This window comes from Scyliorhinus torazame, unplaced genomic scaffold (genome assembly GCF_047496885.1).
Source record: "Scyliorhinus torazame isolate Kashiwa2021f unplaced genomic scaffold, sScyTor2.1 scaffold_489, whole genome shotgun sequence".
In the NCBI taxonomy this organism is placed as follows: Eukaryota; Metazoa; Chordata; class Chondrichthyes; order Carcharhiniformes; family Scyliorhinidae; genus Scyliorhinus; species Scyliorhinus torazame.
Window position 1 is genome coordinate 102042 of NW_027308216.1, and position 14706 is coordinate 116747.

General features: G+C 52.7%; 1 protein-coding gene across 1 annotated transcript in view; it reads left to right on the forward strand.

Moving 5' to 3' along the window:
* Positions 1–14706, forward strand: part of LOC140406353 (cadherin-18-like) — a gene marked incomplete at its 5' end in the record, with an annotated part of 140865 nt that overhangs the window by 94760 nt on the left and 31399 nt on the right. The window lies entirely within an intron of this gene.

The window sequence follows — 14706 nt, forward strand, 5'->3', positions numbered from 1 at the left end:
ATGTGTCGACAGGCTATTGGTGGAGGGATGCCAGGTCCTGATAGGATCTGCCACCTACTGGACTCCACCCAGAAATGCCGGTATAAGAACCCAGTTTTTCTCTCCATTTCCCTCAGCAGCTGCATTCTGTAACCACGCTGGTGGGGATAAAGTTCTGCTTAATCAAGCCTTCAATTGACATTACCTCAACCTGCCTCTCGTCATATTGACAGTGCTACAATTTATTAAGCAGAATTTAAATTGAAGAAAACGACGTGGGAACATGGAGCTCCGAATCACCCCGGAGTGCCTGCGCATCGCACCCCAAGCAGCTAACTCGCCTCTATCTTCAAACACTGGATGGCATGCTTTGAGGGCTACCTCCGAACGGCCCCCGGCACACCGACTGACGAACAAAAGATGCAGGTCCTCTATTCCAGGGTGAGTCCTGACGTCTACTCCCTTATCGAGGACGAGGACGGTTTCACCGGTGCCATCGCCGCGCTGAAGGATATCTACATCCGGCCCGCCAACAAGGTTTTTGCTCGCTACCAGCTCACCACACGACGGCAATTTCCGGGGGAATCGCTGGACGAGTTTTATAACGCCCTGCAGATCCTGGGTCGAAACTGCAACTGCCCAGCGGTAACAGCGAGTGAACACACAGAGCTCCTGGTCCGCGATGCGTATGTGGCAGGTTTGGCCTCTTCCCAGATCTGCCAGAGGCTTTTGGAGAAAGAATCTCTGGGACTTACAGAAGCTCGGGCCCTGGCGGCATCCCTCGATGTGGCCTCGCGTAACGCCTGCGTCTACGCCCCCGACCGCACTACAGCCCCTTGGGCTCCGTGGACCCCCGCTGCGGTCGACTCTCCGACACCCCCCCACCCCCGCAAACCTGCGCAGCCAAAACACCAGACCAACCGGGGGGGCCCCGCTGCTATTTTTGCGGCCAGCCGAAACACCCTCGGCAGCGATACCCGGCCCGCGCGGCTACCTGCAAAAGCTGCGGGAAGAAGGGCCACTACGCGACGGTGTGCAAGTCCCGCGGGGCCGCCGCGTTCTCCGGGGAAGAAACGGGACCACAGACCCAGCCCCCCCAGCAATCCACCTGTGACCAACGGACACCGCCATTTTGGACCCCGGACACAACAAGGGAGAGATGGGCGCCGCCATTTTGTCCACCCCCGACCGCGCTCGATCCGTGGACGCCGCCATCTTGGTTGAAGGACCCCGACACAGACGGCCACATACTGCCTGATTACGATGCTCAACTTCAACAACCATGTCTGGCTTCGACGACCCTCGACCAGTCGCGACCCCGGACGCTCCAGACTGCAACCACTGCAGTCCTAGTGAATGGCTACGAGACGCCGTGTCTTATCGACTCTGGGAGCACGGAGAGCTTCATTCATCCGGACACGGTAAGGCGCTGTTCCCTCGTAATTCGGCCAAGCACAGAGAAAATTTTCCTGGCGGCGGGATCCCACTCCCGTTCAGATCACAGGGTTCTGCATCGCTAACCTAACGGTGCAGGGGAGGGAGTTCCGAAATTACCGGCTGTATGTCCTCCCCCATCTCTGTGCGCCCACACTCCTAGGGTTGGACTTCCAATGCAACCTCCAGAGTTTAACATTTAAATTTGGCGGCCCTATACCCCCACTGACTGTCTGCGGCCTCGCGACCCTCAAGATTGAACCGCCTTCCTTGTTTGCGAACCTCACCCCGGATTGCAAACCCGTCGCCACAAGGAGCAGACGGTACAACGCCCAGGGCTGAGCATTTATCCGGTCCGAAGTCCAGAGGCTGCTGAAGGAAGGCATCATCCAGGCTAGCAACAGTCCCTGGAGAGCCCAGGTGGTAGTTGTTAAGACCGGGGAGAAACAGAGGATGGTCATCGACTATAGTCAGACCATCAACAGGTACACTCAGCTAGATGCGTACCCTCTCCCCCGCATATCCGACATGGTCAATCGGATTGCACAGTACAAGGCCTTTTCCACCGTGGACCTCAAGTCCGCCTACCACCAGCTCCCCATCCGTCCCGGTGACCGCAACTATACTGCCTTCGAAGCAGACGGGCGGTTATACCACTTTTTAAGGATTCCATTCGACGTCACGAACGGAGTCTCGGTCTTCCAACGAGAGATGGACCGAATGGTTGACCAGCACGGTTTACGGGCTACGTTCCCGTATCTCGACAACGTCACCATCTGCGGCCACGACCAGCAGGACCACGACACTAATCTCCAAAAATTCCTCCAGACCGCTCATGCCCTGAACCTCACTTACAGCAAAGAAAGATGCGTGTTCCGCACCAATCGTCTAGCCATCCTGGGCTACATAGTGTGTAATGGAGTGATAGGCCCCGACCCTGAACGCATGCGCCCCCTCATAGAGTTCCCTCTCCCCCACTGTGCCAAAGCCCTGAAATATTGCCTGGGCTTATTTTCTTATTACGCCCAGTGGGTCCCCCAGTACGCAGACAAGGCCCGTGCACTAATCCAGTCCACTACTTTTCCCCTGACGACAGAGGCATGCCAGGCCTTTAGCCGCATCAAAACGGATATCGCAAAGGCCACGATGCGCGCCATCGACGAGTCCCTCCCCTTCCAGGTCGAGAGCGACGCATCGGATGTAGCTCTGGCGGCCACCCTCAACCAAGCAGGCAGAGCCGTGGCCTTCTTCTCCCGATCCCTCCACGCTTCAGAAATCCACCACTCCTCAGTGGAAAAGGAGGCACAAGCAATAGTGGAAGCTGTGCGACACTGGAGGCATTACCTGGCTGGCAGGAGATTCACTCTCCTCACTGACCAACGGTCAGTTGCCTTCATGTTCGATAATGCACAGCGGGGCAAGATCAAGGACAACAAGGTCTTGCGGTGGAGGATCGAACTCTCCACCTTCAATTATGAGATCTTGTACCGTCCCGGAAAGCTGAACGAGCCATCCGATGCCCTATCTCGCGGCACATGTGCCAATGTACAAGTGGACCGTCTACAAGCCCTCCACGAGGACCTCTGCCACCCGGGGGGTCACTCGTTTCTACCACTTCCTAAAGGCCCGCAACCTCCCTTACTCTGTCGAGGACGTCCGAACAGTCACCAGGAACTGCCAGATCTGCGCTGAGTGCAAACTGCACTTTTTCAGGCCAGATAGAGCTCACCTGGTTAAGGCCTCTCGACCCTTTGAACGCCTCAGTTTGGATTTCAAAGGCCCCCTCCCCTCCACCGATCGCAACACGTACTTCCTGAACGTCGTTGTCGAATACTCCCGTTTCCCTTTCGCCATCCCCTGCCCGACATGACCGCGTCCACGGTCATTAAAGCCCTTGGTACCATTTTTACACTGTTCGGTTTCCCCGACTATATCCATAGCGACAGGGGGTCCTCCTTTATGAGTGACGAACTGCGTCAATTCCTGCTCAGCAGGGGCATAGCCTCGAGCAGGACGACCAGTTACAACCCCTGGGGGAATGGGCAGGTAGAAAGGGAGAATGGAACGGTCTGGAAGGCCGTCCTGCTGGCCCTCGGTCTAGGAGCCTCCCAATTTCCCGCTGGCAGGAAGTCCTCCCGGATGCCCTTCCCTCTATCCGGTCCCTGCTGTGCACCACCACGAATCAAACGCCTCACGAGCGCCTCCTCCTCTTTCCTAGGAAGTCCTCCTCTGGAACGCCACTTCCGACCTGGCTAGCAGCTCCGGGACCCATTCTGCTCCGGAAACATGTGCGGGCGCACAAGTCAGATCCGTTGGTGGAACGGGTGCATCTCCTTCACGCCAAACCGCAATACGCCTATGTGGAGTACCCCGATGGCCGACAGGACACTGTCTCCCTGCAAGATCTGGCGCCCGCTGGAGCTACCCACACACCCCCAATGCCAATCACCACCTCCTCACTCCCGCCGGTTCATCCCGCAGCCACCCCCTTCCCGGGGGGTTCGGTTCTCCTCCCAGACCCGCCCAGGAGTAAGGACACAGGGGACAGCGCTACGCTCCCAGAGTCGACGGGACTCGAGCAAGCGCCATCACCACCACGCCCGAGACGATCGGAAAGGACGACCAGGGCGCCCATCCGGCTCATCGAATCACTTTAACTCTCAACGTTTTCAGTTATTATGTCTTGTTATAGTTATGGCTTCATGCCGACCCTGTTTGGCCCGTTGGCCCAGTTCAAGTGATAATTTTGTGTTTTGTTCAAAGTTACGGCACAGTACCGACTCTGTAAACCCCTACCACCATGCGAACCACCATCCCGCCGGGTATTTTTTCAACAAGGGGTGAATGTGATGGTATGTATTAGGAGTAATACGGTACACCACGTGTCGACAGGCTATTGGTGGAGGGATTCCAGGTCCTGATAGGATCTGCCACCTACTGGACTCCACCCAGAAATGCCGGTTTCAGAACCCAGTTTTTCCCTCCATTTCCCTCAGCAGCTGCATTCTGTAACCACGCTGCTGGGGATAAAGTTCTGCTTAATAAAGCCTTCAATCGACATTACCTCAACCTGCCTCACGTCATATTGACGGTGCTACACATGTGTACCATCAATATCCCCCTGGACCTGGGCATACCAGTGATGGCAGCAAATCCAGAGGCCGGGGCATCCTGGTGGGCCTGGTCCAGGTTAAGGTGGACGTAGGTCTCTGGGCATAGAGGGCATCCGTGACTTCCAGATGCATCTGTGCGCGGACGTCAGTGAAATCCCGCACAGGTGCCTGCTCGAACCCAGAAACATGCCACAGGCCTAGAATTCGAGGACAGCCGACAACTTGACGGCTGCCGGTAGTGGGTGTCCTCCTCTTGACTCTTGCAGTGCCACGTCCGCCAGCATCCGGCACAGGTGGTGCACAGCCTCCTTGGTGAGGTGGAGTCGACGGAGACACAAGCGGTCCGGCAGCTCGAAGGGCGAGCGCTGAAGGTAGAAACGGGGCCTGACCCGGTGTTGCCTTCGCACCTCCACCGCGTGCCCGTGGACGGTGGCACCTGAGCCTCACCAGCTGCCTCCCGGTGTTCTGGGCAGGTTCGTGTTGTGCAGGATCTTCCTCGTTCTTCTCGCCACCTTACATCCGCGATGGCAGCAGCGACCAGGGAGATGGCGAGAAAGCTGACTGTTGTCTGAAATCCATGTCTCTGTGTGGGGGAGGTGGAAGAGACAGAAACGGTCAGCAAGGTCATCCTTCCATTGACCATTCGAAACCCCCAAATGACACGGTCATCCTGGGTTTGACTGCTCACGTCCCCCACCCCTGCCCCCCCCGCCCCGGTCCCTTCCACATCGTGTACCTGACACTGCAGCCCTGACCCCATCAGTGACTTGCACTCGGTCTGTGATGGGAGGCCTCTATTCTCATCACCCGTCCCTGCCAGCTGAGATACCAGTGACTGCCACAACAGGCCCTGGCTCTCCCAGTGGGTGGCTCCATTGATGAGCCCGGTAACTTCTCACCAGAATGGTGGTAGCTGATTGTGTGGTGGAGACGTTCATACTGTGCTGGATCGTGGCTCTACGTTAGGATGTTGGTGTTTGGGCAGATCCTACAGATGAGCGTAACGGAGGGATGTGTGCTTTTGCAAGGAGCTTGGCTACAGCGTGATGTGGAGCCTGGGTGTAACACTGAGGTTGTGACAGGGAGATGGTCAGGATTTCCGTGTGTGTTCGGGACCCATACACTCATACCGCGTGATACCAATGGGGCACAATTGGCGTTTGGGCTTGGATCGCTTGCCTGATCCTTATGAGTGAGTTGGCTGAAATTCTCACTTGTGAGGCTGTTACTCTGAGAGGGTCTGTGTGCCAAGGAAGGTTCCGCTGGCCATTGGTGTCCTTTCTGTGGGGTTCGCTGTGTTCATTCCTGCTTCCTCTGCTGTGGAACTGGGAATCTGCAGATAATAATGAGGAGTCCCAACACCTGGTGCTCCAAAGATCGAGGCCCGTCTTCCTGATTATTCCGCAGATACATGAAGGTTTCCAAATGGGCAGGTAGATCAATCTCTCCATCATCAGGAGACCTCGGAGCATTCCCAGGATATTGGCGACAGTCAACGGTCAGGAACCTGGAAATGAAACCCAAGGGACGAGTTTCTAATCCTTTGCAACAGCAATGGGAGGTTCAGCTACAGCACCCCCATCCCGAGGGAGGGCACACCCACCCCGAGGGGGGGGACACCCATCCCGAGTGAGACACCCCCATCCCGAGGGGAGGGCACCCATCCCGAGGGGGGGGGCACCCATCCCGAGGGGGGGGCACCCATCCCGACGGAGGCACCCCCATCCCGAGGGGGGGCACACACATCCCGAGGGGGGGCACAACCATCCCGAGGGGGGAAACACCCCCATCCCGAGGGGGGGGAACCCATCCTGAGGGGGGGACCCCCATCCCGAGGGGGGAAACACCACCATCCCGAGGGGGGAGACACCCCCACCCTGAGGGGGGGGCACCCATCCCGAGGGGGGAAACACCCCCATCCCGAGGGGGGCACACCCATCCTGAGGGGGGAAACACCCCCATCCCGAGGGGGGGGCATCCATCCCGAGTGGGGGACCCCCATACCGAGGGAGGAAACACCCCCATCCCGAGGGGGGAGACACCCCCATCCCGAGGGGCGGGCACCCACATCCTGAGGGGGGGGGACACCCATCCCAAGGGGGGAAACACCCCCATCCCGAGGGGGGAGACACCCCCATCCTAAGGGGCGGGCACCCACATCCTGAGGGGGGGGGCACCCATCCCATGGGGGGAAACACCCCCATCCCGAGAGGGGAAACACCCCCATCCCGAGGGGGGAAATACCCCTATCCTGAGGGGGGACCCCCATCCCGAGGAGGGGGGGCACATCCATCCCGAGGGGGGGGCACCCATCCCGAGGGAGACCTCCCCGAGCTTCCCGACGGGTCCCTAGTCGCCCCCTGCAGGGCTGGGAATATGGGGCCTTTTGACGGGAGTTTTTATGGTGTGAAGGGGCCACAGCTTTACAACAGCGCGGGGACATTGTCCCAAAAATGTAGAATCCAGCCCCGCTCTTCCAGCCTTTTAATCACATTCAAATTAATGCAAAGGAGCTGATGCCATGTTCCCGTCGGTACGCGGCGGGAAGCACGCTATGGCCGGCAGGGCAGGGCCGAAGGCTGCTGCCCGCTGCCAACGCCATTTCTGGCCCGACACAAGATTCTCCGCCCAATCGGGATTCCCAATCTTAGCGGCGGGAAGCTGAGAATTCCAGTATGTTTGAAAGAAAAAGGCCAATATTAACTATGTTGAATCGAGACATTTAAAAAGCTGCAAAATATTACATGGCAGGGAAAAGCTGTCCTTGCAAAGTGCTGAGTGCAGAATGGGAGCTGCTCTCGCAGACGTCGCGGAGCTTTCCAAAAAGATATAAAAATAAAGAAATGAAAAATGAAAATTGCTTATTGTCACAAGTAGGCTTCAAATGAAGTTACTGTGAAAAGCCCCTAGTCGCCACATTCCAGCGCCTGTTCGGGGAGGCTGCTACGGGAATTGAACCGTGCTGCTGGCCTGCCTTGGTCTGCTTTCAAAGCCAGCTATTTAGCCCAGTGTGCTAAACCAGCCGCTTTATTCCAGCTGATCAATACATTTGTGTCTTTTGGAATGACAGAAATTTTCCATTTGGGACTAAATGGGTGTGTTTTGTTTACACAGAAGATTCTGCCTAATCACTGTTCACCACTGCCGATAATGTGAAGCGGATGCATAGATTTTGACCTTTGCTATAAACTCTGTTCCTTAGTTACCAACTCCATCGCTCTCCCTAGCTGAACCAGACGGTTCACACCCTTTATATCATATTTTACCCAAGATGAGCTTCCGAATATCTAGCTGCACCATCACAAACACCACTTCGTTACACGTCCATAACAGCACTCGACTTGCCTCTGTCTCAGCGCATATGCTGCTCAAAGCTCCACTCCTGCCTTTGTTAACTCAAGACTTGTCTATTCCAATGCACTGCGAGCAAGTCGCCCACATTTGCATCTCTGTAAGATTGAGAACATCTAAAACTGTTTTAAACATCTAAATCCATACCCTAACTCACACCAATCCCGTCTGTCCAGGAGCTCCATTCTCAATGACCTGCATTGCTAGCTTGTCAAACAATGGATGCCGTTCACGCTGGCCGGACCTTATGGTCCAGTCGATGGCGCACCCCCTGCAGCGGGTTTCCCGGTGGGGAGGGGTAGGTGCAGGGCCAGAAGATCCCACCTCCGGCCAATAGGGGGCACCCTGCGCCGCTGTAGAACATGCCACAGAGTGGGAGGGGAATCTCACTCATAGAAAAGACTTTGATTTCAAATTCCTCCAGGTCCTTGCCCCTTCCTGTCTCTGTAATCTCCTCCAACCCAAACCTTCCAAGATATCTGTGCTCCTCGCATTCTGACATCTTCAACATCACCAATGTGAATTTTTCCTCTGTTGGAGGCAATGCCTTCAGCTTCCTCGGTCCCACGTTTTGGAATTCCCTCCATAAACCTTTCCAACTCTCTGCTCTATATCCTCATTTGAAATCCTCCTTAAAACTTTGACAAGCTTTAGGAAATCTGCCCCAATACACCTTGTTTGGTTCAGAACCAAAATATGCTTTATGACTATCCTGTGAAGTACCTTGAGATATTTGGCTGCATTAATGGTGCGATATAAATACAGGTGGTTGTTACTGTCCAATCTAAGGCCTGCAGACTAGTAGAATAACGGCATATATAAGCATTTCAATTTATTATTTCAATGGCTTTGCATTAATTCTTAGAATATTCATGTTGCCTTGACTGATGAGTTCATGTATTTCAGGGAAATAGCCCAGATTTAGGCGTTAATTCGTTTTAAATTGAAAGCCTGTTTGGAGGCGATAGGATCAAAGGTTTCGCAATAGCCATTGGATCAGTCCCGTATCTGGTACCATGTCGCTGAGGTAACGTTTGTAGGTGTTTTACTCAGAAACAAATCTTGGTAGTTTTTGATGTTTGAACACAGGTGAGATTTTGAGAAGGTCGAAATAATTTACCTTACATTTTCACAAAAGAAAAAAGAATTTTCTTTTCTTTGCACGAGGTTAAAGGGCACGATCATTTTTCAATTGAAAGGATATTTTGCCAACCAAATAAAATGTCAGTCCGCATCCATCATTCTAATTTTGGTCTTTAATTAAAATCCAATAAAGTAGGACTGAGTGACAAAGTGATTAAGCACAGGGTCCTCCGTCCCAGCACAGGGGTTTGATCAAGGTCAGGTGGACTGAATGAAACTCATCTCTGCTTCGTGGTCATTTAACTTTAGTGAAGTATTCACCCTGTGCTTGATGCAGAGAGTGTAAACCAACAGGGTAGGAGGGCTCATGAACTAAAGAGTCTTCTTCTCAGGTTCAGTAAAAGCATATTTCTTTTCCTGCTGTGTCGAAGGAAGATTACTCAACAGCTGACCCTGCACTTACCTGTTGCTGAAGATGTGTGTTAAAAGTGCTCTCCAGAACTGACACATCTCTCACCTTTGCTGAAGCCATTGGGAAATAAAAATGAGACATAAAGGGCAAAGACTGCAGAAGTCAACACAACTTTCAAAAACTTTGCAAGAATAAAATACTGCGGGTGCTGGAAATCTGAAATAAAAAGAGAAAATGCTGGAAATATTCAGCGACCAGGATGTGTGAGTCGGAGCAAATCAGAGTTAACGTCCAGGATTTAACACACAAGTGGAGACCCACCCGCCAGTCACATAGTCAGGGGTGAGCCCGCCTTGGTCAGCCCTGCAAACCCTGACTCGACACTGTGTGGTCCAGGCAATTAGTTGCCTGAAGTCTTGGTGCCAGCCCCTCTGAGCGAGGTTGTCCCTTCCCCAGAATCTGCCAGCCAATTAGAAGGTGGATGTGATTGAACTTAAACAGATCAGTCTGCAGAATTCACCATGCTCTCCTCCTCACTGGACCTCATTACTTGATTTAAACAATTGTTCTCCTGACATTTATCAATGCCAATGATGGCCTCAGGTGTTTGCACAGCTGCCTGTTTGAAAAGCGTCTCGCCGGCCTACATCCAATCATCTTAAATTTCACAAACCAAGGCCAAAAAATATCAAGAGCAGAAATGAGGTCGCTCTCATCTTGGATCAAGCCCCTCACATCCTAGCATTCTACTGAAAGTTCCCATTGGAATTAAACAATGAAGGAGTCCTGTAAACTGTTCAATAGGTAAAGGTTGAACTTTAGTGATCAGGAAGGTCGCCGAACTGTTGCTCCATCTGTCCATTCAAATAATTCAGCTAAGACGGTCAGTTTGGTTGGTTAATATCACTCTTAACTTTCACTAAATTCACTCCTCCCACTCTATTGACTCCACATCCACCACCAACCCACCGTTTTGACCGTACAGCTCCGAACTCAGGGAGCTGAAACGTTAGGCGTGATTTAACTGATTGGAAACAAAGCGAGCACGTTTAGCCTCGTGTTTCCCGCCGTTCATAGCACCCAGAAACACACGGCTGTGAATCGCGACTCGGGTTTGATAAGGGGCCTCATGGGGAACGTGCGGGCGAAGCTTCGCATAGCCCAGTCTGTACACTGAGGGGCTTCGCTCGCTGGAACTCCCCAGTGTAGCGAGATTGCATCCCTATCCCCATGGCCCGCGAAGGGACCCCTGACCCCACCCCCAAGTCCAAATGCACTATGGTAGAGTCCCCAGCCACCCCCAAATCCCCCAACACCCACGCAAGGCACCCCCGGCCCAATCACACCCATGCAGAAAATGCCAGCTTGGCACCCTGACAATGGTCCTGCCGTCTGGTAGTGCCACCTTGGCACCTAAGCATTGCCAGGCTGGCGCCCAGGTGGCATTGCCAGAGTGCACCCTGCGCAAAGGTCATGCAGCTGGGGCCTCTGATCCCCTGGGAGACCCTAACCAGTGCCGCTCCATCTGGTCCCCGTTAGTGTAGACCAGAGCGGAACGTCGCTCGCCCGACGACTCGGGGATGAAGGAGATTGATCCCGTCCCTCGCGAATCTGCACATTAAAGTGAGACTGGCTGTCTCGCCTTAATATGCAGATTTGTTAAAAGGTGATCCGACACGAAATGAGTGGGATTCACATTGTGATGTCTTGTGAGATCGTCTTTAGATCTGGCAAGGTGGTGCGAGCCGGGTAGTCCCGGGAGCGGGGTCTCCTGGCTTTTATCGCCATGCTGCGCTGCGGTGTGCTGCTTTGCGGGTACAGCGTGGCCATTGGATTGCGACCATTAACTCTGTGTCTCTCTCTTTCCAGACCGGCTGATCCTTCCTGAATTCTCTTTTGTTATTTCAGATTCCCAGCATCCGCAGTGTTAGCCTTTATTGGATTAGGGATTCAGGAGAAACCCCTTGGCCGCAGAGAATGGCGAGAATGTGGAACTCACCAGCACAGGGAGTGATTGAAGGAACTGGAGAGATGCATTCAGATAAACAGTCGGGGGAAAGGGATAGAAGGAGGCGTTGATTGAGTTGGATGAAAATGTGGGGGGGGGGATCAACAGCACATAAACTGGGGAGGCAGAATGACTCAGTTATGTTCTGTGAATTTACAACATATTGAGTAAAAACAGAATATGTTGGATAAATTCAGCAAATCTGGCAGCATGTATGGAAACAGAGTTAACGTTTCAAGTCCATATGACTCTTCTTCAGGTAAATATTAAGCAGTAAGAATATTAAAGGGCAGCACGGTGGCAGAGTGGTTAGCACTGTGGCTTCACAGCGCCAGGGTCCCAGGTTCGATTCCCGGCTGGGTCACTGTCTGTGCGGAGTCTACATGTTCTCCCCGTGTGTGCGTGGGTTTCCTCCAGGTGCTCTGGTTTCCTCCCACAGTCCAAAGACGTGCAGGTTAGGTGGATTGGCCATGATCAATTGCCCTTCGTGTCAGTTAGGAGGGGTTAATGGTTTAAGGGGATACGGTTGAAGTGAGGGCTTAAGTGGGTCGGTGCAGACTCGATGGACCGAATGGCCTCCTTCTGCACTGTATGTTCTAAATGAATTAAGACAGATACCTTCCCTAAGTAAAGCTGAAAATATGGGATATGATAAAGGCCCAGAAGCTGCAGATGGTGTCCTGTCATACTTTACTTCCATTCGTGGAGCAAAATCGAAAAAATGTTAGATCCTGAATGTTCCTGAATAAAAATGGATGTAAATAATAATAATAATCACTTATTCTAACAAGTAAGCTTAATGAAGTTACTGTGAAAAGCCCCTAATCGCCACATTCCAGCACCTGTTCAGGGAGGCCGGTACGGGAATTGAACCCGCGCTGCTGGCATTGTTCTGCATTACAAACCAGCTGTTTAGCCCACTGTGCTAAACCAGCTCCTGTGTGATGAGAACCTGAATGGGTTAAGAATGCTGAATCTGTAAGTGAATACATCTTAAGGCTGACTCCCATGCTGATTACCCTGAAAGAACGATTGTTTAATTTAGGTGAAGACTCCTCAAGACCTTCAGCGAGTGGTCAGCTGTGTTTAATGTTAGAAGAGGGGGTAGATTAATGTCTTGTACATTTATTATAGATGTTGCTCGACAGAATTTAAGTTCCATTGAGAAGTGAAGTACGATCCAAGAATTATCTCAGGCAGTATTGCTCTTGGTTTAAACGTTCAAATTATTACCAACTTCTGGTGAATATCTTTGGAATTATATTCTCAATGCAACAAAATTATATAATCAAGACTAGGGGGCATCCTAAAGGAGCTTAACCACTCCTGATAATTGGAATGCAACCCATTCTTTACACTCAGTGCTTCAGGCTGTGTTTTATAAGCGTCATTCAGACAACAAATCTTTGAAACAATGTGGTGAATATAACTAAATTTAATTGTACTTTGGTTGGTGAGTCAAGCTCTTTTTCAACAAAGCTGCATTCGTTTTCCCCTCAGCCAGATCCTTCACTTTAATTTCAAATAAAGTAAGTTAGTTCTTAAGCTAATAAAGTATTCCCCGATGGAGAGGGGGAGCTGATTGATCAGGTCGGAAAGGGATGGAAAAGATTAAAAGTTCCAGAAACCAATTTAAAAACTTTGAAATATTGCAGAGCAGTTGGCACAGTGCTCAGCACTGCTGCCTCACAACACCTGGGACCCGGGTTCGATTACGGCCTCGGGTGACTGTGGGAGGAAACCGGAGCACCCGGAGGAAACCCACGCAGACACGGGGAGAAAGTGCAAACTCTACACAGTCACCTGAGGTCGGAATTAATACCTGGGGCGCGATTCTCCGACACCCCACCGCGTCGGAGAATCGCCGGGGGCCAGCGTGAATCCCGCCCCCGCCGTGTCGCGAATTCTCCACCACCGGAGATTCGGCGGGGGTGGGAATCGCTCCGCGCCGGTTGGCGGGAATGGATTCTCCGGTCCGCAATGGGCCGAAGTCCCGCCGCTGTCAACCCACTATTATATTCTCAACGCCGCTGTCAGCCGGCGTGGATTGAACCACTTACCGTACCGGTGGGAGCAGATGACGCGGGCGGGCTCTGGCGTCCTGGGTGGGGCGCTGGGCGATCTGGCTCCCGGGGGTGCCCCCACGGTGGCCTGGCCCACAATCTGGGCCCACTGATCCGCGGGCGGGCCTGTGCCGTGGGGGCACTCTTTTCCTTCCACCTTCGCCATGGTCTCCACTATGGTGGAGGCGGAAGAGACCCCCCTCCACTGCGCATGTGCGGGGATGCCGTGAGCGGCAGCTGACGCTCCCGCGCATGCGCCGCCCAGCAAAGTCATTTCCGCGCCGACTGGCGGGGCACCAAAGGCCTTTCCCGTCAGCTGGCGGGGCGGAAATCAGTCCGGCTTTTGACCTGACTCCTCTTTATTTCTCTTGCCAGCCGTGTCTCAGTGGGTAACATTCTTGTCGTTAAGTCAGAAGGATTTTCAATAAGTCTCCCCCGAGAAACCAGAGCGCACAAACTGGGCTGACACAGCAGTGTGGTACTGAGGGAGTGCTGCATTGTTGGAGATGCTAGTTATCATTCTCTGGCCTCCCCACGGCATGTTCCTCGGCGGTGGGAAGCAACCCGCTGTTGGCCGGCAGCTGGGTCTTCTGGCCCAGTTGCTGTGAGTGGGATTTCCCATTGAATCCACCTCACGCTGCCGGAAAACTCATGGCAGGAATGTGCCGTCGGCGGGACAGGAAGATTCTGTTGGCATCAATAGCCGCATGATCTCGTCCACTGTCTTTCAGATGAAACATTAATCCAGCCGGTCCCATTGGCCCACCAAGGTGGATATAAGTGACTCCACAACACTATTTGAAGAGCAGAGGGTGGATCATCTCCAGTGGCATGTCCAATATTAATGCCTCGATTAACATCATTAAAACAGATCACCTGATTGCTGTTTGTCGACACTTTATGTGTACAAATTGGCTGCCACGTTTTCTCCAACTATATTTCATTGGCGATGAGGCACTTTGGTCAGTTCTGGGCTTCAGACAGGTTCTGGAGAAATACAAGTCTTTCTTTCATTTTTCTATTCAACCCTAGTTCCTGAGTAACAAAATGTGAACTTTTCCATTCCGGCATATTGTTCATCATTTTGGCAAGTTGCTTCACATTAATACATTTCTCTTAAGTAATAAAGATTATTATTATTATAACCAGATCACTGAAAAAGGGAATGATGTTTAAAACAGATGGTTGTTGAACTAAGATGAGCAGAAGGACACATTTCAATGTAATCAATAATTCCGATTCAGAGGCAGCACGGTGGCACAG